At 42.9% G+C, this 25000-nt stretch overlaps 1 protein-coding gene and 1 long non-coding RNA gene across 3 annotated transcripts in view; one reads left to right on the top strand and one right to left on the bottom strand.

The window, feature by feature from the left end:
- Window positions 1–25000, top strand: part of LOC134464271 (inactive dipeptidyl peptidase 10-like) — a 113881-nt gene that overhangs the window by 16339 nt on the left and 72542 nt on the right. The gene's annotated exons all lie outside the window — the stretch shown is intronic.
- Window positions 9504–16088, bottom strand: LOC134464056 (uncharacterized). 2 transcript variants are annotated; one of them, XR_010037829.1, is made up of 8 exons: window positions 16005–16088; window positions 14867–14926; window positions 14664–14752; window positions 13689–13788; window positions 13512–13597; window positions 10629–10785; window positions 10385–10447; window positions 9504–9712 (listed from the first exon to the last, which is right to left on the bottom strand). It is a non-coding gene; the product is annotated as an uncharacterized LOC134464056 (long non-coding RNA). The 2 variants fall into 2 exon arrangements; XR_010037830.1 differs by lacking the exon at window positions 13689–13788 and having other exon boundaries at window positions 9505–9712.

Genomic DNA, 25000 nt, shown 5'->3' with positions numbered 1-25000 from the left:
AAGATTAACAAATGCAAAAAGAAAGGAAACATGGAAGAAAGAAGGAAATAAATTAGAGTCAAAGAACATTTAAAACATTAAGATAAAACATAGGGTAAAATGATAATAATAATAAAATAAACATAAAAATAAAAAATAAGAATTTGAGCTAGGGGAAAGCATCTGAGAACAGCTTTGCACAAGGTCTTCATACAAGGACGCTTGGACTTCATGAGAACTTTAATGACTTACAGTACATCTCAGTAATGCAGCGCAAATAAAAAATAAAATAAAAATAAGAACGTCATGCCACTGCAATGGCAACGCGACCGGTGTCCAGAATTGCCCAAATGTGCCCAAACCCTACATTCCCAATTCACTGAAGTATGAGTCACACACATCATCCACACTCCGGCTTCACCCTCTGAGGTGAAGTCACAGCCTTTCTGGTCGTGATGTCGTGATTGACACTTCTTCATTTCCTGCAAATGCGAGGGCCGTCGTTTGAGCAAGCACAAGTGTCAGAGACTGATATGTTCATTCCTTCACTACATTAGGACTGGAGTTGTATTGCTTTCCCCCCCTTTCTACTACTGCACCATATACTAAATGAGTGATCATTATAGAATGAGCCATACGTAAGTTATGGGTGCATTCAATTACAGTTGGTATTTTATTACAACACTGACTTGGTGCCATGTTTCCGTGACTGCGCCATGCAGGGGAGAAAATGAGAAGGTCCCACTGTACAGTGCATAATTAACTCATTCCCGACCTCTCACCTCACCTTGTATTGTGATGGCCTTGTGATGTAGAGCAGTGTTTCCCAACCTTTCATTTGTTATTATTAAGATTTTTTTCCAAGTACCCCCTGGAGGGTGCTTGCGTACCCCTAGTGGTACACGTACCCCTGGTTGGGAAACACTGATGTAGAGCCTCAAGGCACAAAGTCGGAGGACACAGGAAGCGTAAATACTGAGATGGGGACCTTGCCTTCAAGACCGAGCTCAGTAAAGTGTTACGCTTTACAAAAGCTATCAATTAGTACTAGAAGCGCATTCTCCCTTGACACAGTCCTTTCGAGGTCAGGATTTTGGTCAGTGTGTATGATGTCTGATTCCTGAAATGTTTTTTTTTTTTTTAAGAAATAGTAATAATTAAATTCTTGTCATGCACATTGATACACTTTTCACAACATTAGATTCTGAAGGCAATTCATTAGCACAGCCTGGTTACCCAAATGGGGATTTATCTGCTCCGTGTTCAACATGGCTGAATATATTAATACGCAATGTGTTTAACAAATTCTGCTTCCCCATTTTACTAAATACACATTTTGAAAGAAAAATGTCTGCACACTTAAATCCCCTTTGTGTTCTTTTTTAATAATGGGCCTAAATACACATTTTGCAATGAAATTAACCCAAAAGCCAAATACATTGCAATGAAAAGGGAATATTAAAGGGTGTAGGTGCAGTGTGTGTGTCGGGGTGTGTCTGATGCCCTCACCTTAGTCTTAAGCCCTTAACGCAGAGCCTCTATTATAACCTTACTGTCACCAAAATGATAGCGACCAAGTATTAATAGATTATTTAAGACTATGTGCATTGCCATAGTAATGTTGTTATTTTAGTTGTGATGTTTTCAGCAAAGAGTGAAATTGACCCGTCAACAGGTCAGATCTGCAATAAGAGGTTAATCTGTCAGTATTATTTTAATATGTGTTGTTTTATTGAGCAGCTTTTGGTTTTCAACACTGGACTGATTTTAAGTGCATTAGCAGTAATGACAGCACAAAAGAGTGGATACAATTATTCCAAATGCTTCCGTAGGTTAATGCAGGAAAAGAGAGTCAACCCTTTTTTTTCAACATTTCTTTATTAAAGTTTTTTTTAGCTTTTAACACAAACACAACCCCAAACCCAAGGCACATACAAAACAAATAAACCAACAAGCAAAGAAAAAAATGGGGGAAAAAAAACAATAAAATAAACAAATAAATTTCAGATCCCCTCCGCCTCCCAGCCCTCCACTACAACATTGTTATCTTCTAAAAAGTCTCTAAATATATCCCAGATCCCCCAATATTTATCTAATTTCCCTTTTCCGGTCAAACTAATCTTCTCCAAAGCATAATAAAAACATGTTCCCTTCCACCACTACGCCAACCCACAGGATGCCTCTGTCTTCCATTCCCTGGCCGTCTGTCAACCCCTTGCTGCTGTTCCCAGTATGAACTGGGGCAATTTGATTCACTTTGGGTAAACGTGAGAGCACTCTCAAACAGGCCCTCTTGCTCTTCAAATCCCGTTATTTTAAGGGGGTGAAAAGGAGCATTCAAAATAGTGCCATTGTTGCACCATGAATTGGGATAATGTGGTGTATGTTTTTTTTTTTTAAATGTCAGCATGTTTCAAGCTTGTGCACTTTGTACACTCAAATGGGGAAAATGCATCCTTCAAAACAAGCATACAACACATAGGGGACAATATCAGCAGGAGCATCTCCTACTCGGACTGTAACCAATACCCTTTTAATAAGTACTGTACGTTGCTTTGGATAAAAGCGTCAGCAAAGTGTCATGAAATGTACAGTATGTAATGTATTGCTCATATTCAGGATGATGAGAGGCAAAAAGAGAGTCATGATGGTGTGAAGTGAAATGTGTTGCATGTCTCATTAACACCACCATGACACCATCACGGTATCAGAGCTATACACAGAAGGGGCTCAGGACCGGACTGGGGGAGAAATGGGGCCCGGGCACATTTGGCCTAAAGGGGCCCCTCATCATTAGGGGCGCAGAACTGACTCTCCGTTGGGCCCCGCACTCTCGTGGGCCCCTATTTTCAGAAATGTAAAAAATGAAAATAAAAAGTCTGAAAATAGGGACCCACGAGGGTGCAGGGCCCACTGGGAAATGCCCGGTATGCCAGACGGCCAGTCCAGCCCTGGAGGTGCTAATGCTGAGATGCAGAGAGATCTGCTCATAGGATTGTACAGGTAGCTGTTAATACCTGCTGGGCATTGCTGCCTGTCGCACCTCCTCCATCCGCTGTGAGCTTTGTGAATGTAAATCCTTTGTTTGAAACACTTAAAGGTTCTTGCTCATGAAAAGAAAAGGCTTGTAATGTACTTTTCATTGTTTATTCTATTGCTGAATGCAGCTAAACACTGCATACAAGTAATTTGGAGCTTGTGTCCATGCCATGTATACAACACATGTCCATGAGTAGAGAGGGAAGCCATTGAAAAGATGGATGGATGGATGGATGGATGGATGGATGGATGGATGGATGGATGGATGGATGGATGGATGGATGGATGGATGGATGGATGGATGGATGGATGGATGGATGGATGGGTAAAAGGATGGGTGGAAGGACATATTGATGAATAGAAAGAAGGGTGCGGCTATACAGGCACTGTGCATCATTATTTGTGTCCCATTCTTTCTTCATACTATGTATCATATTTACCCCCCCCACACACACACACACACACACACACACTATAGACCTTGTTCCTTTATCTTTTTTTTCTGTGTTGACATAGAATTAATTCTCTCTATGCCTTTCTCTATCTTTCTCTATCCTTTTTTCTTTATCCTTTTCTTGTTCTCCTTGCATCAGATTATGATATTATATGTAAATAGGACACCAGGCACCTTAGTTACATCAGGCAACATGCAAACACCACAAATGACAAGCAGGAATCTCTTCTCTTCTCTTCTCTTCTCTTCTCTTCTCTTCTCTTCTCTTCTCTTCTCTTCTCTTCTCTTCTCTTCTCTTCTCTTCTCTTCTCTTCTCTTCTGGTCTCGTCTCGTCTCTTCTCTCCTCTTCTCTTTTTCTTCTCTTATCTTATTTTCTCTTCTCTTCTCTTCTCTTCTATCCTGTTCTCTTCTGTTCTCCCCGGTTCTCTCCTCTCCTCTCCTCTTCTCTTCTCTTCTCTTCTCTTCTCCTCTTCTCTTCTCTTCTCTTCTCTTCTCTTCTCTTCTCTTCTCTTCTCTTCTCCTCTCTTCTCTTCTCTCCTCGTCTCGTCTCGTCTCTCCTCTCCTCTCCTCTCCCCCCCTCTCATCTCATCTCTTCTCTTCTCTTCTCTTCTCTTCTCTACTCTGCTCTGCTCTTCTATTCTCTTCTCTTGGCTTCTCATCTTCTCTTCTCTTCTCTTCTCTTCTCTTCTCTTCTCTTCTCTTCTCTCCTCCTCTCTACTCATCCCTTCTCTCCTCCTCTCCTCTCCTCTCCTCTCCTCTCCTCTTCTCTTCTCTTCTCTTCTCTCCTCTCCTTTCCTCTCCTCTCCTCTCCTCTCCTCTCCTCTCCTCTTCTCTTCTCTTCTCTTCTCTTCTCTTCTCTTCTCTTCTCTTCTCTTCTCTTCTCTCCTCTCCTCTCCTCTCCACTCCTCTCTCCTCTCCTCTCCTCTTCTCTTCTCTTCTCTGCTGTGTGTACGCTCCAAGGCCTGTTCAAGAGCCATGCATGTCTGGAATACATAATCAGATTGCAATAAGGCACAGGGAGGAAGAGCAGGAGAGGGAGGGAAGAAGCAGGAGAGCGAGGGAATAGAGGGGGAGAGTGGAGGGAAGAGAAAAAAGAAAAGAAGCAGAGAGAGGAGGGAATAGAGGAGGATACTGGAGAGAGGAGAAAAAGAAAATAAGCAGAGAGAGGAAAAGATAGATGTGGGGAGAGAGAGAGAGAGAGAGAGAGAGAGATGTAAAATAAGCATACGAGATGTAATGTGAAAGACAAGAGAAGAGATAGTGGATACAAACAGAGAAAGAGAGTTAGCCTACCGTACTGTACATAGAGATGAAGAAGAAAGAAATGAGGGGAAAAGAGAGAAAGAGAGTTACCGTACATATTGAGAGGAAGAAGAGAAAGATGAGAGGTACAGTATGTGAAGCAGAAGGAAGAGAGAGAGAGAGAGAGAGAGAGAGAGAGAGAGAGAGAGAGAGAGAGAGAGAGAGAGAGAGAGAGATGAAGAAAGAGAGGTACAGTGAAGCAGAAGGGAGTGTAGCGCAGGAGCTCTTCCAGGTCCATTTAGAGGAGAGGCAGAGGCATCAAGGACAGCACTGGGGCCCTGGATGAGCCAGTGCATATGGTGCATATGTCCTTATGGCTGAGAGAGAGGGCTTTTTTCTGTGTGTGTGTGTGTGTGTGTGTGTGTGCGTGCGTGCGTGCGTGCGTGCGTGCGTGCGTGCGTGCGTGCGTGCGTGCGTGCGTGCGTGCGTGCATGCGTATGCCTGTGTGTGTGTGCCTGTGTGTGTGTGTGTGCATGCGTGCCTGCGTGTGTGTGTGTTTACTGTACACACATGCATATGGCTGAGGCTCCTAAATGGCGGTGGCACAGCATGTTCCAGATGCCTGTTGTGGTGGACCTATGCTGAGCACTACAGCATTAAGCACTGCATCTGTGCCCCCTTGCCTTCCTGCCTTAATGGCCAAGGTGATCTATTTTGATTTCCACTCCCCACCTTCCCCTACACTATCCCCTTCAACCCTCCACACTCACCCCTCTTCCCTCCCTATACTCCCCACTCCCAACTCGACTCTCACTTCAACACCACACACGCACGCACGCACGCACGCACGCACGCACACACACACACACACACACACACACACACACACACACACACACACACACACACACACACACACACACACATGAACACCCTTACTTCTCCACAACCTCCCCCCTCTACACAGGTCCTGTCTTTGTAACCATGACAACGGATGGATGGATCTAGCCTACTTACACTGGCGGTCAAATCATCATGCTTGGGGTTGTTGTTTTTTTATTGTTCTTTTTCTATATATGTCTCTCATCTTCTATTCCTTCTTCTTTTGCAAAATGACTTCATTAATCATAATCATGTTTATTTCTCTGACTCCCCCACCCCCACCCCCACCCCTTTTATGTGTCTTGTTCCGTCTTATCTTGCCCTTTATTGGAAATGACTTCAGTCAGTGGTCATACAGAGGGCATGCAATTATTTATTCTCCCTGGGTCTTTCTCTGCCATTCGTCTCTCTACCTTATCTTATCTTCCTCCTTATTCTCCTTATTTTCATCCTTCTCCTCATCTTCATCCTCATCCTTCTTCTTCTTCTTCTTCTTCTTCTTCTTCTTCTTCTTCTTCTTCTTCTTCTTCTTCTTCTTCTTCTTCTTCTTCTTCTTCTTCTTCTTCTTCATAATGACTTTGTTAGTCATATTATTATTCAAAAGTAGACATAATCACAGTGGGAGCTTTTTTTCTCCTGTTTTAGCCACCCTTGCTGTAGCTGTAGCATTCATGGCCTAATAATCTTTCTTCTCAATGCAGTACAATGGGCAGGGGATTCTCACAGGACGCTGTTGTCTTTGAACAAGGTGAATGTGAACAGTAGCACAATGGCAGAAGGCCAAGGGAACCAAGCACCAAGCAATCCTCATGTGGAGATAACAACATTGTGGGGCGTGTAAGCCGAAGATCGGAGTCAAAGGGCATTCGGGGATGGATGGATGGATGGACGGATGGATGGATGGATGGATGGATGGATGGATGGATGGATGGATGGATGGATGGATGGATGGATGGATGGATGGATGGATGGATGGATGGATGGATGGATGGTATGGATGGTATGGATGATCAAAATGATGGGTAAGTGGATGGGCAGATTGATGAATAGAAAGACGGGTGCGGCTATACTGTGTGCACCATTATTTGTGTCCCATTCTTTGAAAATGACTTCAGTGGTCATACAGAGTGCATGCAATTATTTATTCTCCCTGGGTCTTTCTCTGCCTTTCTTCTCTGTAGCTTATCTTATCTTACTCCTCATTCTCTTCATTTTCATCCTTCTACTCATTCCTATCCTCCTCCTCCTCCTCCTCCTCCTCCTCCTCATTCTTCTTCTTCTTCTTCTAAATGACTTAGTCGGTCATATTATTATTCAAAAGTAGACATTATCAAAGTGGGAGCTCTCTTTCTTTCTTTCTCTCTTTCTTTCTTTCTTTCTTTCTTTCTTTCTTTCTTTCTTTCTTTCTTTCTTTCTCCTGCTTTTGTCGTTGTTGTTGTTGTTGTCTTTGTACAAGGTGACTGTGAACAGTAGCACAATGGCAGAAGGCCAAGGGGACCAAGCACCAAGCAATCCTCATGTGGAGATAACAACATTGTGGGGTGTGTTAACCCATAGGTACCCAACCTTTTTCAACGGGGACCCCCTTTTGGAATTTTGGAACCGTAGCAATGGATTTCAAGTAATATTTACTGACAAACTATTCATGGAAAATCTAGCAATATTAATGGACAAAAACATTGCCTGGGTTAATAGTTTGTCCACTATATTGTTTGAAATCCACCAGATAGCGAATACATCTATTAGCTATTAGCCTAGTAAACTAGCCCCACCCACCAGCGGCCAAAATTATTTTTGCCTTCAAGTGGATCTAGCCTCGGACAATGCCCCTACGCCCAGCATCTGGCAAACCAATCACAACACAGGGGAGTTGTTTTGATTTGTTTTAAATCTTTGGATGCAAATCGGACAGGGTTATCAGGGAGTAACGACAAAGCATTGGCCAATAGGCACGGACACAATTTGAAAAACAACGGGTTGTTTCCATCAACAATCTTCCGATGTGTCATTCATCGGGCCAGACTAAATTACACATTTAATTTCACATTTAGTCTGGTTTATCAGGCTAATTAGCTATACAAATGAACACAAGTCCCTTTTGTCCACGAACCCCCTTCAGTACATCCCCGACCCCCAGTTTGGGAACCACTGTGTCAGAGATACTCTAGACGGAGATAAGTCATTTCAGTTCATTTCTGGTATCCACTTTCTGTAGGGTGAACGCCCCTTTAGGAGACCTTCGGTTAGGAGACCTTCGGAGTCCTCAGGTTGAGAATAAATGGAGTCCCCTTAGCACTGTAGATGGCGGTAGCGCATTTCTTGTGCAAACACCTCAAAAATAGAAGAAGAAGGAGGGGACAACGCCCCCTTAGGAGACCCAACTTGAGCACACACTTTTGCATTGGGTGGGCGGGTTTCGAAGCCTCTTTATTACTCCACCCTCTTTGACTGTGTCAACTGAAGAGTCAAACGGCATTCGGGGACCATCACCTCCAGCAAAGCAGACCAATGCCCCAATAATCACAGGGTTCCCACTGGTGCTTGAATTCCTTGAAAATTCTTGAATTTCGATTAAGTGTTTTCAGTTATGAAAATGCTTACATTTGTGGTGAAGTGCTTGAAAATGCTTGAAATTTTTGTCAAGTCAAACTCAGTAAGCCAAATAATAGAAATAAATGGTTCAGGTACATACAAAATCTGAGGGAGTGAGATGTCAGATGGGATTTGCCATTCGACACCCTAAAATTGATTAGAATGCAGGAAATTGCATCTTAAAACGCGAAATTTTCTGAGGGAGGACCCCCACACCCCCTTCCCGCAAGCTATCAAAGGTGCTGGAAAATTTAAAATTTGGTGCTTGAAGGTGCTTGAAAAGTGCTTGATTTTGTTCATGATAAATGTGTGGGAACCCTGTAATCAATTACCGCTATCAGTTACTCTGATTCTGTGGTGCGTTTCTTAGTAATAGTAACATTGATGACTAAGTTAGCAGCTTAGCGTCCATAATGTCTATATGGTCTATTTGGGCAACCAGATTTGTGTAGCCTGGTCTTCTCTTACCTTACAGTACCACTGCATCATTATAGTCGCAACAGGTACGGAACACTGTAAAAAGAGACACAATGGAAATGCATAAAAAAATTGAGGCGATTTATTACGCGTAAAAATATTAAACAAAATTTTCCCCACGTTATTATTAAGCAAATAATCTAAATATTCTTTGCAAAATAACGTTAAATAATTGTGCACTTTTCCCTGTGTCCTTGAATAAATCGGGCAAAATTTTGAAAAAATCAAGGAAATTTCCTCATTTCAATTGGAAGTATTCCCTCAATTATATCACGTGTAATATTGTCGCCTCAATTTTATTGGACATTTTTGCATGAATAAATTATGACAAATTTCAAATAAATCAAGGAACTTTCCTCATTTCAATTGGAAGTATTCCCTCAATTATATCACGTGTAATATTGTCGCCTCAATTTTATTGGACATTTTGGCATGGATAAATTATGACAAATTTCAAATAAATCAAGGAACTTTCCTCATTTCAATTGGAAGGATTCCCTCCATTATATCACGTGTAATATTGTCGCCTCAATTTTATTGGACATTTTTGCATGAATAAAATATGTCAAATTACAAATAAATCAAGGAACTTTCCTCATTTCAATTAGAAGGATTCTCTCCATTATATCATGTGTAATATTGTCGCCACAATTTTATTGGACATTTTTGCCTCAGTTAATCCTGCAAAATAATCAGATTTCTCTGTAATGGAGACATGGAGCAATATTTTCCACATAGCAATTGAGGCCAAAGCTCTAATCAACTTTGCATTAATATCTATTACAAGTATAATGTGGTTAACAATCAATAAAACAACATCACCAAGTGGTTTCGATGAGTACATCCATTTTATTATTTAAAAAAAACCCATAAAAACAATGGTGTGCACATAGTATCGTAATTATCAGTTTATTATCAACTGTCAAAGCATTGTCATGGCCAAAAAAACAAAAAAGATCCTACTTCAGCTGTCAGTTGCATCCCTTAGTGACATTTTGTAGAACAGCCAAGTCCTCGACTCCCTCTAGTATGTGTCTTTTCCTCACACTGTGGAGCAAAGACAAAGACAAAGGCAAAGACATTTTCAGTTAAAAAAAGAAAAAAGGAATGGAAATCCAGACACACCACTCTCCACTACTAACTCCATTTTACATTACATTACATTGCACTTAGCTGACCCTTTCATTTATTCAAAGCGACTTACAACTATTATTTTTCAGGGTATTGGTTACAGTCCCTGGAACAATGTGGGGTTAGGTGCCTTGCTAATGGGCACTTCAGCCATGGATGTAGATGTAGGGAGAGGTCAGGGGGGATTTGAACCGGCAACCCCTAGATAGAAAGACCAACTCTCTAACCACTAGGCCACTGCCCCATATAGGGGCAGCCATGGTTAGGGCGTTGGACTGTAGATCACAGGGTTACAGATTCAGTACCTACTCTTACCAACTCCTGCCTCCCTCCATGGCTGAAGAGCTCTTGAGGAAAGCATATATCCCCACACTACAATTTTGATTAAAGTGTAATGTAATGCAATGTATTATCGTCCATTTTTCACAGAATTTCCCAACACTATTTATCAATAAAGAGGACTCCCAATAGGACTCCCTTGCAAAAGGAGGAATGTACATATTCAATATTATCAAGTGTCCGCAAAACGCACAGATCAACTGAGGACACCAGCTATCCCTGTCAAAAGTTAATTGTAGGCCTACTTACTGTAATGTCTTCACCATCAGGTGCCCATTCAGATCTGCTGTCAGAGGACTCCTGATCCAGGTTCTGTTGTGTAAAAATTAAAGACATCTTGAATGAAGTTCTTTTAGTGAGATAGTAAAACACAGAAACAACTGGACTGGCATTGGCGCTCATTCATTAGGACAAAGCACAAGTCTGTCAGGATACATAGACACACCAATATTGATGGATTTTTACAAGTGTTAAGACAGTAAATAGTACTTACATTAATTCCACCACCATCGTCTGCATTCTCAGTGTGGCCGTCAGGGCTGTGGTCTGAAGAAGCCAGATTCAAGAGAGAGAGAGAGTGAGTCGGAGCCGCCCAGAGTCTTTATAAGGGTCTCAATTAGAGATGATTGGCCCCCTATCGATCCAGCACTCTGTTGCGAAACAAAGCACAGGCAGGCGGGGCGGAGCCCACACAGTCTTAACGTGTAGACAATAGTTTTAGGCAAAGTATTTAGCAACTAAAAGATTAATAAGCACTTCTTTGGACAAAATCCCATTAAAATGTAACTTACAATATAATAGTCACAAATATCTATATGCTATCATGAAGTAGCCATACAGTCTTAGGTGCTTTTGGAATAATGCAATTTTGTTATTTAATTAATGCAGTTTGATTGTCATACACTCAGTATATGTTCAAGATTATTTACAGATAGAAAGGATAAATATGCATTTGTTTAAAAAAAAAAAAAACATGTCCCACATAATCTTTTAAAACAAATACATTATTATATAGCAGATATACACGTATATTATTGACATTTTTAGAATAGAATGGTGGAGGCTGTTGTCAAAAGATGGGGTTGCCTAGCCTTTCTTGTTCCCCATTTGGTGTGAACAGTGAGTCGGCTGAATTTTCATCTGTACAACTTAAACAAACATTTAATGATTTCCCGTACACCTAAAACATTTATCTACACTCACTGGCAACTTCAAACTTCATTAGGTCCTAGGAACACCTCTCTAGTGCTGGGTTGGACCCCTTTTGCCTTCAGAACTGCCTGAAACAATACTCGGGTAGGCTGTGGCATTCCAACAAAGACAATTGGTACTAATTGGCCAAAATTGTGCTAAGAAAATATCCTTATGCCATTATATCTCCAGCCTGAAATGTTGATGTAAGGCAGAGTTGACCCATGTTGACCCTGAGGCAACATTTTTGCGATCTTTTAGTGTCGTATATGGTGAGCCTGTCCAAATTGTTGCCTCATTTCCCTGTTCTTAGCTGACAGGAGTGGCACCAAATGTGGTTTTCTGCTGCTATAGCCCATTTGCCTCAGGATTTGATGTGCTGTGTAATCAGGGATTCTCTTATGCAGGGCTCTAAATTAACACACGCCAACACGCCAAACACGGGTGAAAATTAATTTTGGCTAGTAGAAAAAAATACCTACCCGCCAATTTGGCTAGTAGCGCCGGAGTACAGTAAATTATGAACGGTAAACCGCTGCTCTGACGAACGTTAGACGGCGAGATTTCCTACATTACCCATGGACACTAGCGTCACAACATAGCCTCCCACCGTGGGCTTTTCAGTGCAGCGAGCGGCAACTCCATGCTGTTGCGCGCGCCAGGATTGAAAGCATTTCAGACGACCAGCCTCCTGTCAGCTGCGCTGCGCTCACACTATTCTGACAGGCAGCTCTCCTCCTAAGCTCTCGTCGCTTTCGCTACAACCTTTTTTAACGTCACTAGGGCCTACTGCTATTATTACTATATGAACCTTGCTGTAACAGGCTGCATTTTTGAAGCAGCGAGGCCCTGACCGTTTCAATGACAGGACTAACGCAGATTATGCATAGAGCTACTTCTGTTCTGTAGGCTATGTTTTGTGCGAGTGATGAGAATGTGGCGGGGGTTAGAGCAAGGTTCTGTGTGTTGGTGAATGCTAGTAAAAAATTGTAACCGTAATAATAGTGACGTTAAAAAATGAGTGGTTGTGGAACGAAATAGCGACAAGGGCAGAGGAGGAGAGCTGACTGTCAGAGTAGTGTGACCGTAGCTGTCAGTTCAGTTGTCTTCTGAAATGTTCCGAGAGTCCTGGCGCAACTAAGTTGGAAAGCCCACGCCATCGGAAAGAAAAAAAAGCAGCCAACGACGAAGCTGTGGAAGTAACAAAGGAAGCGAAGATTCCCGAGATATTATTTACTTTTAGTTAAACTAGGCTTCTTGTCATTTTGTTGTGCCCCTCCTCTCCCCTCTCCCTTTCCTTTCATCTCTTCTCCTTCCTTGGGGTGTGCGTATGTGAGGTTTTGAAATGTTTGGCTGTGTGCTTGGTTACTGTATGTTAAAGGTCTGTTATGTGAGTGGCTTGTGTGATGTGATTCAAAATTGATTAGGCCTAAGTAATGAAAGTAAAAAATAAAGCAGAAGTTAAAAAATAATGAAAAAATATATAGTATAATATAATATGCTTATTATGTAGGCCTATAGGCCTAGTGTATCTGTGTTGTAGAAATAGTTGAACAAAATGACCATAATTTAAACAAATAACTAGCCTAATGCATAGTTTATTTTGGCGAGATTAAAAAAAAATGGCTAGTTGAACTTCTGTTTGGCTGGTAAGAAAAAATGTCCACTAGCCAAATTGGCTGGTGGTGGAAAAAGTTAATTTAGAGCCCTGCTCTTATGCATACCTCGGTTGTAATGTGGGGTTATCTGACTTAATTTTGCTTTTGTATCAGCTCAAACCAGTCTGGCAATTCTCCTCAGACCTTTGCAATCAAGGCATTTTTGACTACAGAATCGCTGCTCACTGCATTTTTTCCCTTTACAGTACCATTCTGTAAACCCTAGAGATGGTTGAGTGTGAATATACCAGTAGATCAGTCTTTTCTGAAATACTCAAGTCAAACCCTTTCGGCACCAACAGTCATGCCATGTTCAAAGTCATTTAATTAACCTTTCTTCTCCATTATGATGCTCGGTTTGAACTACATCAGATCATCCATCTCAACCATGTCTACATGCACAAATGCATTGAGTTGCCACCATGTGATTGGCTGATGAGAAATTTGCCTCAATGAACAGTTGTAATGGGTGTTCCTAATATAGTGGCAGGTGAGTGTATGTGTGTGACATTAGCTCAGCAACTCACCCTATTGGATTATCCTCCACTTCTGGGTCCATCGCTCTGGGTACTCGCTGCTGGCTGTGTCAACGTGCATGGGTGGCTACCCACCACTGTTCAAAAAGATGAGATGAGATTTAGATGAGAATAAATATCACACAAAATATTTATGACATATCACTAAAAACAAATACTGTCTCAAACCTTGCATAGCCTAAACCAGTGGTTTTCAAAGTGGGGGTCAGGGACCCCTGCGGGGCCGCAAGAGGGTGCTAGGGTGACCGCAGCAGCTTGGCAGGAAAAGCTAATTAAAATAATGTAATAAATTGAATAACCGAGTACATCAACATAAAGTAAAAATAAGGAAAAAATATATATTTCCTACAGTAAAGAACTGCATTGTCATGATTCTGTGCATCTCTGAACATTACTACCTTTATTATTATTTTATATATCCCGAAGGGGCCATTGACTCACAGACCTAAACAATGGTTATAAAAGGGGCGCACAGAAAAAATAGTGTGGCATGAAACATGTAAGGGGGGCCTAGGCCAGACTCTATTGGTATATTGGGGGCCTTTCCATGCTGAAGTTTTGGAACCCCTGGCCTAAGCAACTGAAACAGTGCCAGCATGTATACTGGCACTGGGTCTGTGTCAGGGGGCACTTCAAGGACATCTGGTCAATACATTTGTATGACTGGTGTCAATAGTGAGTGGGCTGAATTTTCATCTGTGCAATGTAAACAAACATTTAGTTATTTCCCATACACTTAAAGGGACACTGTGTGAGATTTTTTGTAGTTTATTTCCAGAATTCATGCTGCCCATTCACTAATGTTACCTTGGTCATGAATACTAACCACCACCATCAAATTCTAAGTGTTCATTATAACTGGAAAAATTGCACTTTTCATACATGAAAAGGGGGATCTTCTCCATGGTCCGCCATTTTGAATTTCCAAAAATAGCCATTTTTAGCTGCAAAAATGACTGTACTTGGACCATACTAGAAAATATTTGTTTATTACTAAGTAAACTTTCATGTAAAGATCAAATTTGACAACAGGCAGCGCCGTTTCAATGAGCAGCATAGTTGCAGTACCTTTTTTGACCATTTCCTGCACAGTGTCCCTTTAAAACAATTATCTATATGTGTGATATTGTCTCAGCAGCTCACCCTATTGGGTCATCCTCCACTCCTGGGTCCATCCCCATGCGTGCCCACTGCTGGGGGCTGTGTCAACGTGCATGGGTGGCTACCCAACACTGTTTCAAAACATGATGAGATTTAGATTAGATTAAATATCACTAAAAGCAAATACTGTGTCAAACCTGTCATAGCCTAAACACACGAAACAGTGCCAGCATGCATGTTCTTACACTGGGTCTGCATCAGGGGCCACTTCCAGGACATCTGGTCAATACATCTGAAAAAGCCTACTGAGAGAGGAAAAAAGTTAAGTCACAATTTAGCTTTCATGACTGTAAATTACTACAGGAGTGCAAATAAATACATCAACAGATTAATTATTCCACCATTAATTATTTTTAAGTTCTGCAAGACAGCCCAGGACAGACTATTATATTCTTAAGAACATTTCACTATCTTAATTGAATTCAGTGGGGTATTTGGATGTATGTGAATATGGTCTAAGAAAAATAATATATACTTTTACACTTTCCATCAAGTAACACATTCTGCAGACTGGTTAGCTAAGGTAAGAAGTTAGAAGGGGCACACTGGTGGTAATTCACACCTATGGAGCCCGTTAAAACAGCTATCAAAGGTGCTAACTTTTACATTCTAAAGAGCAATTAAGGCCTCTGACATCAAAATCACTCACTGCATATTTCAAACGAAGTCACAGGAACCCTTTATAAGGCTCTAAATTCATCTCAATTCACTCTAAAGACTAGCAAAATTACACTTACTAAAACGGAACACATTATCAAACATTAGGACATTAAAATCGGCCAAAAACAAATCTTCTACAATGCACATAGTATACATTAATGGTTGAAAGGCAAAATAGCTTGTATGTTAAGGCTGAAAAGTGCATGCAAGGGCATCCAAACAGGCAAAAACGTAGCTAAAATATTTCCCCTGGTGACTAGCTGGCTAGCTGATTAGCTCAGTGCACGAAAGTTCTACACGGCTGGAATCTCACACTGCCTTCAAACACTGCGCAGCCAGAAACCTATGATAAAGCACTAGTTAGCAGAAGTTTGGTTGCTTCAAAGTTCGTTCTGAAAAGTCATGAAACTGCACAGCCAGAAACATATGACATATCACTAGTTAGCAAAAGCTTCGTAACTTCAAAGTTCGTTCTGAAAACTATGATAGCATTCAACCATAAGACAGTCCATTGGGTAGCCAGTGCTTCCAGGCTAAGCACAGGTTCCTCGTATCTAAAATCTCATCAAAACAGCTCATCCACAACATCAAATCTTCAAAATATGAATGTGAAGAAGCTACTGAACTAGGATGATGGAACTTCTGAAGTTATTTAACACTTACCTGAAGTCTCTAGGAGGTTCTCTTCGGTTTAAATCCAGGGAACATGACACCAGCTTCAAAGAAAGACGTTAGAGCTTAACAAAGCCCCTCCCCTCCCCCACCACCAACCAAACTTCAGCTCCCCCTAATTTGAAGTGAGAAATTGGGCAGAATACCTAATTTTTTCAAGGCAGATTTTGTGTCTTATTTATTATTGCAATTATCCATAAATTTTTGGAGGAAATACATTTGTGCAATTTATTAGGCTATATATGCATATAAAAATCATGCATTCTTGATTTTTTTATGGAACTTTCCCAGCCGGGTAGCTCCTCTTTTTTCAGTGAAGTAAGATAATTGCCTTTTATTGTATTGTAGGACATTATCTGCTCTTTAGCAGGTGAAGGAATGTTTTTTTAATGTTGACTGGTGGTGGTCCTGGTTGACAAGTTGCTCCTCGTGGCAGGGTGGTACCCTGCGTGGCAGCCACGGCCACCGGTGTGTGAATGTGAGTGTGAATGGGTGAATATGAGACATGCAATGTAAAGTGCTTTGAGTGGAAAGGCGCTATATATAAATGCAGGAGTGTGGAAAGGAGTGGAAAGGCGCTATATATAAATGCAGGAGTGTGGAAAGGAGTGGAAAGGCGCTATATATATGCAGAGCAGTCCTTCGCCATTTAATTTAGCCTACGATTTCGTGTGGTGATGAAAAAGGGCCAAGGAGATGAACGAACAAATGAGACAAGATGTGTCCATAATTCCAGATGTCCATTTGTGAACACAAATTAGAGTAATTAGTTTCTTTACAATTTAAGGACACTGAAAACAATTATAATTGTGCGGTAGTGAATGGTCTCCAAGAAGACTTTTTTGCTTTGGAAATAAGAAACACAACACTCACTAAAAGTTCTGCGCGCGCGCACACACACACACACACACACACACACACACACACACACACACACACACACACACACACACACACACACACACACACACACACACACACACACACACACACACACACACACACACACACACACAAACACCTATTTCCTCAGCTCATTAGAACAAGTCTCATTACCGTCAACACATTGTCTTAAAGATTGCCTGGCCCACTTTGCAACATTATAGACTAACAAGGCAAAATAAGCTAAACAAACAAATTAAAAGTTAGTTAGCCTACAGCTATAATAAAGGCAAGCAAGACCTCCACTTACACACACATCTAGACCCACCGACAGCGAGGGCAAATTGGGTCAGTTGTCCTGGGTCTAGGGTGAGAGGGGGGCCACGAGGGCAGTCATGGGTAGGCGGTTAGGGCGTCAGACTTGTAACCCAAAGGTGGCAAGTTCGACTCCCTATCCGCCAGGGGGAGTAATTAAAAAGTGCTCTCCCCCATCCTCCTCCATGACTGAGTTACCCCTGAGCATGGTGCCGTCCCGCCACACTGCTCCCTTGGGGCGCTATTGAGGGCTGCCCCCTTGCACGGGTGAGGCATAAATGCAATTTTGTTGTGTGCAGTGTGCAGTGATCACTTGTTTGCTGTGGAGTGCTGTGTCTTACAATGACAATGGGAGTTGGAGTTTCCCAAATGGGCTTTCACTTCACTTCACTTATTATATTGTAGGCCTATGTATTGAGAATATACGTACGTATACGAGGGAGGAGGTGTTTAATTGGATTTTGGGGGCATTTTTGAAGTATTTAGAGGGAGTGTGGAGGTCGGTGTCGGTTTGCGTTGATGTTTGTGGGCACTTTGGTTTTGTTTTTTTGTGTGTGTGTGTTTTGTTCCTTGCTTGCTGTCTTTGTTTTGGTGTCTGTTGTTTTTTTGTTTTTTTTAATCATTTAAGATTCATTTAATTAGATTAAAAAAGAGAATATATATTGAGATGATTTGTCCTGTGTCCAGTCAAATATGCCAGCGTCTTTGCCTACAGCAAGTGCCTGTGGCTAGTTTTATTTTAAAGTAATTCAGCACAGCCCATATGTGCCCGTGTATAGTGTCTACGTATATGGTCTATATGGGCAACGACATTTGTGTAGCCTGGTCATCTCTTTCCTTACCAATGCAGCATAATTGTAACCTGGTTCTCACGCGATGGTTGCTGGAACATTGACAGTCGATTAGCTGTGGAAAGGCGCGGTTGTGTTCAAAACAGCTCGAACCTGATTGGAGGATTCACGTGCCTTTTTTTAAATCACTACTACTTCAACCACTGACTTGTATCCGCCCTGCGATCTCGCCCTGCGATTCTGATTGGACCGACCATGAAATATCGGATGCCGTTCGGGCTCGTCTAAGATTTCCAGACCCTCGTGCGAGCTCACGAAGTTTAACAAAGATGCACGAAGCACGAAGGGTCTGCGTGAGAGTCAGGCTAGCATAATTGTAACAGGTACGGAAATAAGAACTTTGAACAGATGCTCATGGATGGCAAGACCTGGCCATAATAATTGTTCATTGTATCTTTTTGTTGTATCTTCTTTCTTCTTGCTCCTCCTCCTCCTCTTCCTCTCCCCTGACACTGTACCACATGTGGTGTGTGTGTGTGTGTGTGTGTGTGTGTGTGTGTGTGTGTGTGTGTGTGTGTGTGTGTGTGTGTGTGTGTGTGTGTGTGTGTGTGTGTGTGTGTGTGTGTGTTTGTGTGCGTGTGTGCGTGCGCGCGTGTGTGTGTGTGTAGAGCAGTCTCTGTAAAGATATTGCAGCTTCTGCTTTTGATCACCCAAAGTCTCTCTGGAAAAGTGTCATATGAATGAATAATCTTTAACATGACAATACATGAGGCAGCCCCCTACTCATCTTCCTCCTCCTCCTCCTCCTCTTCCTCCCCCTTCTCCTCTTCCTCTCCCCTGATAGTTGTAGGCCTATCACATGTAGTATGTGACCTGACTGTAAAAAACTACAGTAGCTACTGTTGTTAGTCTGAATGTCACCATTTCTACTGTAGCCTGTGTGTGTCCAGACTACAGTAGCTAGCGATGTTTCTAACCAACTGAATGTCACAGTTTCTGTGAGGGGAAAATGTGCCACATAAATTCTCCTTCCTCATGCTCTTCCTCTCCCCTGATACTGTAGGCCTGCCACATGTTGTATGAGACCAGACTGTAAAAACTACAGTAGCTATTGCTGTTGGTCTGAATGTCACCATTTCTACCGTAGTGTTTGCATGTCCAGACTATAAAAACTACAGTAGCTATTGCTGTTGGTCTGAATGTCACAGTTTCTGTACTCAGTGCACACGTCAGTGCTGCCTCTTTGGACTGTGAGAGGGACAAGTGCCCTCTTAAACGTTTCTCATTCTTCCTCCTCTTCCTCCTCTTCCTCCTCTTCCTCCTCCTCCTCCTCCTCCCCCTCCGGTTCCTCTCCCGAGACACTGTACCTTATGTGACTTTTGTAGCTTGTGTATGTGACTGTGTGCGTGTGCGTGTGCGTGCGTGCGTGTGTGCGTGCATGTGTGCCCGTGTGCGTGTGTGTCTGCGTGTGTGTGTGTGTGTGTGTGTGTGTGTGTGTGTGCGCGTGTGCGTGTGTGTACGTGTTTGTATGGAGCAGACTGTAAAGGTACTCTAGCTGCTACTTCTGATAACTCACAGTTTCTGTGCACGTCTCTCTGGAAAAGTCCTCCTATTACTACTCCTCTTGCTCCCCCACTTCATCCCCTGCCATGATACCGTATCGCATGTGGCTTGTGTGACTAGACTGCACAACCACAGCAGCTACTGCTAGCACAGTTTCTGAGCGTACATGCTGCATCTTTGGTCAGTGAGGCGAACACTATTGGTTGTCTAAATATGGGTTGTGGTCAACCCAACCAATCACAGCCTGTGTTACATTTAAAAATCCGGAAGCTGTTCAAAGGGTCGTCAAAACTCGTCATTAAGGATACAGGGGGGGTCGTCAAAACTCGTCATTAAGGATACAGGGGGGGTCGTCAAAACTCGTCATTATGGGGGAAAGGGTTTGTATATAGGCCTACCGTAGGCTACAGATCACATTGGTATCTTCTTTCTCCTCCTCCACCACCCCCTCCTCCCCCTCTTCTTCCTCCTCCTCCTCCTCTTCTACCTCCTCTTCTTCCTCCTCCTCTTCTTCTTTCTCCTTCTCCTCTTCTTCTTTCTCCTTCTCCTTCTCTTCATCCTCCTCCTCTTCATCCTCCATCTCTTCCTCCTTCTCCTCCTCCTCCTCCTCCCCCTACTCCTCTTCCTCCTCCTCCTCTTCCTCTTCCTCTGCACCTGATACTCTACCACATGTAGCTTCTGTGTGTGGAGCAGACTGTAACTGTTGCTGTATCTGATGAACTGTCACAGGCAAAGGTGTCGGTGAGGTGTGTGTACGCTGTCTTAAGGAAAAAAGGGGCTTTCAAATGGATAATCTGAAATGTTAGCACATGTCAGGTGTCATCGCCCCCCGCCCCCATCCTCCTCTTCTTCTTTCTGTTCTTCCTCCTCCTCCTCCCCTTTCTCCTCCTCCTCTTCCTCCTCCTCCTCCTCCTCCTGCTGTATGTGGAGCTGACTGTGAACTGCTCTATCTGTCAGACTGAATTTCTCAGGCATACTGTAAGTTTGTGATCCATGTACTGTACACCACACAAAAAGCGAATTAATGATCTCAAATGCTAGCGCATGTCAGGTGTCATCTCCTCCTCCTCCTTTACCTCCTCCTCCTTGTTCTCCTCCTTGTCCTCCTCCACCCCCTCCTCCTCCTCCTCCTCCTCCTTGGCCTCTTCCTCCTCCTCCCACTCCTCCTCCTCCACCCCCTCCTCCTCCTTCTCCTCCTCTTCATCCTCCACCTCCTCTTCCTCCTCCTACTCATGTTCCTCCTATTTTTCATCATCATCCTCTTCCTCCTCATCCTCCTCTTTTTCCTCCCTCTCGCTTCTCCTTGATACTGTGCCGCATGCAAATTTGTAGGGAAGTGTGTGTGTGTGTGTGTGTGTGTGTGCGTGCAGGCATGTACTGTGTGTGTGTGTGTGTGTGTGTGTGTGTGTGTGTGTGTGTGTGTGTGTGTGTGTGTGTGTGTGTGTGTGTGTGTGTGTGTGTGTGTGTGTGTGTGTGTGTGTGTGTGTGTGTGTGTGTGTGTGCTTGCGTGCTTGCTTCCGTGTGTGCGTGCGTCCATGCGTTATATCTCTGGCCTATCATGATGGCAGCTGAGGGCAATAAGTCTGAAAGTTCCCAATTAAAAACAGCCTTTTGGTGCATGTAAGGGTGTGTGTGTGTGTGTGTGTGTGTGTGTGTGTGTGTGTGTGTGTGTGTGTGTGTGTGTGTGTGTGTGTGTGTGTGTGTGTGTGTGTGTGTGTGTGTGTGTGTGTGTGTGCACGTGCGGATATGCGTGCGTGGATGTGTGTGTGTGTGTGTATGCGTGCATGTGTGCGTGCATGTGTGCGTGTGTGTACGTGTGTGTATGTGTGTGCGTGTGTGTGGGAGAGATACAGCTAGACTGTTGAGTCACATTTCTTTGTACCCGAGCCCCAAGTGAGTCAATTAGAGGACCTGCTGTCTGTGTGTGTGTGTGTGTATGTGCGGGAATGTGTGCATGTGTTCGTGCATGCGAGAATGCGTGCACTCGTGTGTGTGTGCGTGCGTGCATGTGTGTAAATATGCATGTGTCCCTTTGTGCGTGCATGCGTGCGTGCATGTGTGTTTGTTTGCGTGTGTGTGTGTGTGTGTGCATGCAATGTGTTCATGTGTGTGCGTGTGTGAGTCTGTGTGCGTGCTTACGTGCATGTGTGCGGACATGTATTGTATGTGGGAATGTGTGCGTGCCTGCCTTTGTGTGAGTATAAGAAGCCAAGACGTCTGGCTTACATAATGCACTGCACAGTCATCTGAGTAAGAAGAAAATGACATAGGCTATGGAGAAAGGAGCAATGTCAAATGTTGTTACATGAGTTGCATGTTACATGAGTATAAACGTATGGAATTGTGTGTGTGTGTGTGTGTGTGTGTGTGTGTGTGTGTGTGTGTGTGTGTGTGTGTGTGTGTGTGTGTGTGTGTGTGTGTGTGTGTGTGTGTGTGTGTGTGTGTGTGTGTGTGTGTGTGTGTGTGTGTGAGTGTGTGTGCATGTGTGTGCATGTGTGTGCGTGCGCGTCACGTGCGTACATGTGTGGGTAGCGCAACAAAATAAGCCATTAAGCGTGTGCGTTTTTTCTATTCCAGTGCTTGTCTAAAATGTTTTCTTTTCAGAAAGTCAAAGGCCCTTTTTCCTCTCAGTGTTGTTGCTCTCTGCCTCTGCAGTTGTGAAATAATTCATGCAATGCTCGCTGTTTACTTATTTATTCGTCAGTGATTACCCATTCATTCGAACGATGCTTATGACAGCAAAAAAGCTTTTCGCTTTTTGTGTTTGCGTGCGTGTGTGCGTGTGTGCGGGTGTGCGTGTGCGGGTGTACGTACAGGCCTGTGTGTGTGTGTGTGTGTGTGTGTGTGTGTGTGTGTGTGTGTGTGTGTGTTTGTGAGTTGCCTAGGTGTCAATAGCGGAGTGTGTGTGTGTGTGTGTGTGTGTGTGTGTGTGTGTGTGTGTGTGTGTGTGTGTGTGTGTGTGTGTGTGTGTGTGTGTGTGTGTGTGTGTGTGTGTGTGTGTGTGTGTGTGTGTGCTGTGTCGTAGCCACTCTGCAATTAACTGTTGACAGCTTGATCATAGCACTCACAATCTGAGGACACGAATCTGATGCCACGAATGTCATTTTAGAGAATAGAGAGGAAATAAAAATTCCTTCCATCCCTGTGCCAGAGAGAGAGAGAGAGAGAGAGAGAGAGAGAGAGAGAGAGAGAGAGAGAGAGAGAGAGAGAGACAGACAGACAGACAGGCAGACACACAGACACACAGACAGACAGATGGAAACGGAGAAGGAGAGAGACAAGCATTCAGGGCTGCGTTCCCAAAAACTCATAAGTACTGTAGTAGCCTACTTAAGCCAAAGTAGCACTTAGGTATGCGCATGGGCGCAGATAGCGGGGGGGACGGGGGGGACATGACGTACCCAGATTTTCATTCACCTAGATCCGTCCCCCTCACCTTTTTGGAGAAAATATCTGATTTCTGCCTTTGCATTTTGCAATGTGTGAAATAGCGCCTCCCTGGACCATTCACTTTCATATGTGGCAAAAAAAACGGTATTACACCATATATAAAAATCTATTTTTGATTGGCTAACAGCCACTGAAGTCCCAGATTTGAAGCGCCATAAACAGAGCTGGCTTTATGAAGGAAGTGGAGCGAAGAGCAGACGTCATATTTACATTACATTTTTGGCTCAGACCAGTTGCTTGCTTTTATAATTAAAGTTAATCTCGAGGATAGTCCCATTCTTGCTAGCTATGATGTGGATTACAAAAACTGTGGAACGTGAATGATGATGGTGGAAACGCATGGATTAAAAGTTGGGATAAATAGCTGCGGTCAAGACAACTTTTAAGGTAAGGTCAATAATAGGTTCATGTCCGCTGTGACGCTGTTTGTAGCCTAGTTGCTGATGTTAGCTGATGTTAATTGTTCAGAAGGGCTTTTTGGTCTCTTTGTCGCCTGTTTTCGAGTGAAAAGACATCTTTGTTGGGCCGTCAATCAGCTGTCAATCAAGTAGGCTAGCCTAACGCAGGTAGCTGTCGTGTTCACTGTCCCTGGTCTGTATGCTGTCAACGTCTGACTTCATTAATTTTTTTAAGGAGCTCCTTTTTGGAATGATGACTGCGGTGGTGTTAATCTGTTGGACGCATTTACTGTGAACTGTTGTTAAGCGGTACTACAACGCAAACGTGTGGCTTGTAGCGGTGGAGTGTAGATGCAATTGAAACGCAGTGTGGTAGAAAAATGACTGAGTAGAACTAGTAGCAAGGAGGTTGTCTTAAGAGCTCAAGATCACCATTTAAATGCGCCGCTTTTATCAAAAATGTCTAATCTGGGGGAGACCCCAATATCACACGCCCCAAAACCGCGCCTGGATTGAAGTTGTGTTTTACATGCGGGCCTACCACCGCGAGACTGGTCGTCTTAAAATGTCTACAGTACTAAATCACACACTGTTGCATAGCCTGCTGTAGGCCTACATTAGTAGTACAACGTGAAATTTGTTGACACAGTTGTCCTGTTTAAAGGTTGAATTGGTTGGGAAAGTACTGTAGCACTTGCTGATGGGATGGGAGAGGTGTGTTTAGAAGCGCGCGCAGGGGCGGGTGAGTCTTGGTGGGAGGGAGACTCGTGCACATTCTCAGTAGAATCTGTAAAGCTGGAGCGGTTTAAACATTTGTTAAAAAATATCATGTATCAAGATTTAAAATAGTTAATGTAGTAGACCTACAAAAGCAAATAAAATTATTTAGCGGAAGATGAATATGCCACTAACAATAAAAAAAAAAGGTTGGTTGTGAAAATGTCCCCCCCAGTTTTTAAAAGCTATCTGCGCCCATGGGTATGAGGGGCCGCCTAGGCAATATACCAGAAATAGGTTTCACATCATCCCTAATAGTTTGTAATATACTATTTTACCTCGCACATGCACTTTAGCAAGCATTTTATCTGCATGTACCAGAATACAACATTGTATGTAGGCAAATACAATTATTTTATGCATTAACTTTTGGTGATATGGTATACTTAAGTACTACTTAGGTTTAAGTACTACTTGAGAGTTTTTGGGAAACGCAGCCCAGGATGAGACAAAGAGAGACAGGCAGACAGAGAAAGAGAAGGATAAAATGGAAGGGTGCACAGTATGTGTGTGTGTGTCTCTGCGTCTGTGTGTGTGTGAGAGAAAGAGGGGGAGGAGGGGGGGCTGAATTGTTCACCATCATAGCACACTACGTATAGAGAAGAAACACATTAAACCCCACCTCCTATTTAGTGCACTATGAAGTTAATACATGAAGATTTCAGATACGCCAACCAAACCAAGCAATGCATCACAAAACTGTTTTGGAAAATCAGAGAAAATACTGTATTGTACATTAAAGAATACAACGTTTTTCCCATTTTCATCCTGTTTTTATCATTTTATCATCATGTCATTTATTTTATTTTCA

The sequence above is a fragment of the Engraulis encrasicolus genome, chromosome 15 (genome assembly GCF_034702125.1).
Source record: "Engraulis encrasicolus isolate BLACKSEA-1 chromosome 15, IST_EnEncr_1.0, whole genome shotgun sequence".
In the NCBI taxonomy this organism is placed as follows: domain Eukaryota; kingdom Metazoa; phylum Chordata; class Actinopteri; order Clupeiformes; family Engraulidae; genus Engraulis; species Engraulis encrasicolus.
This window is presented reverse-complemented; position numbering and strand designations above follow the sequence as displayed.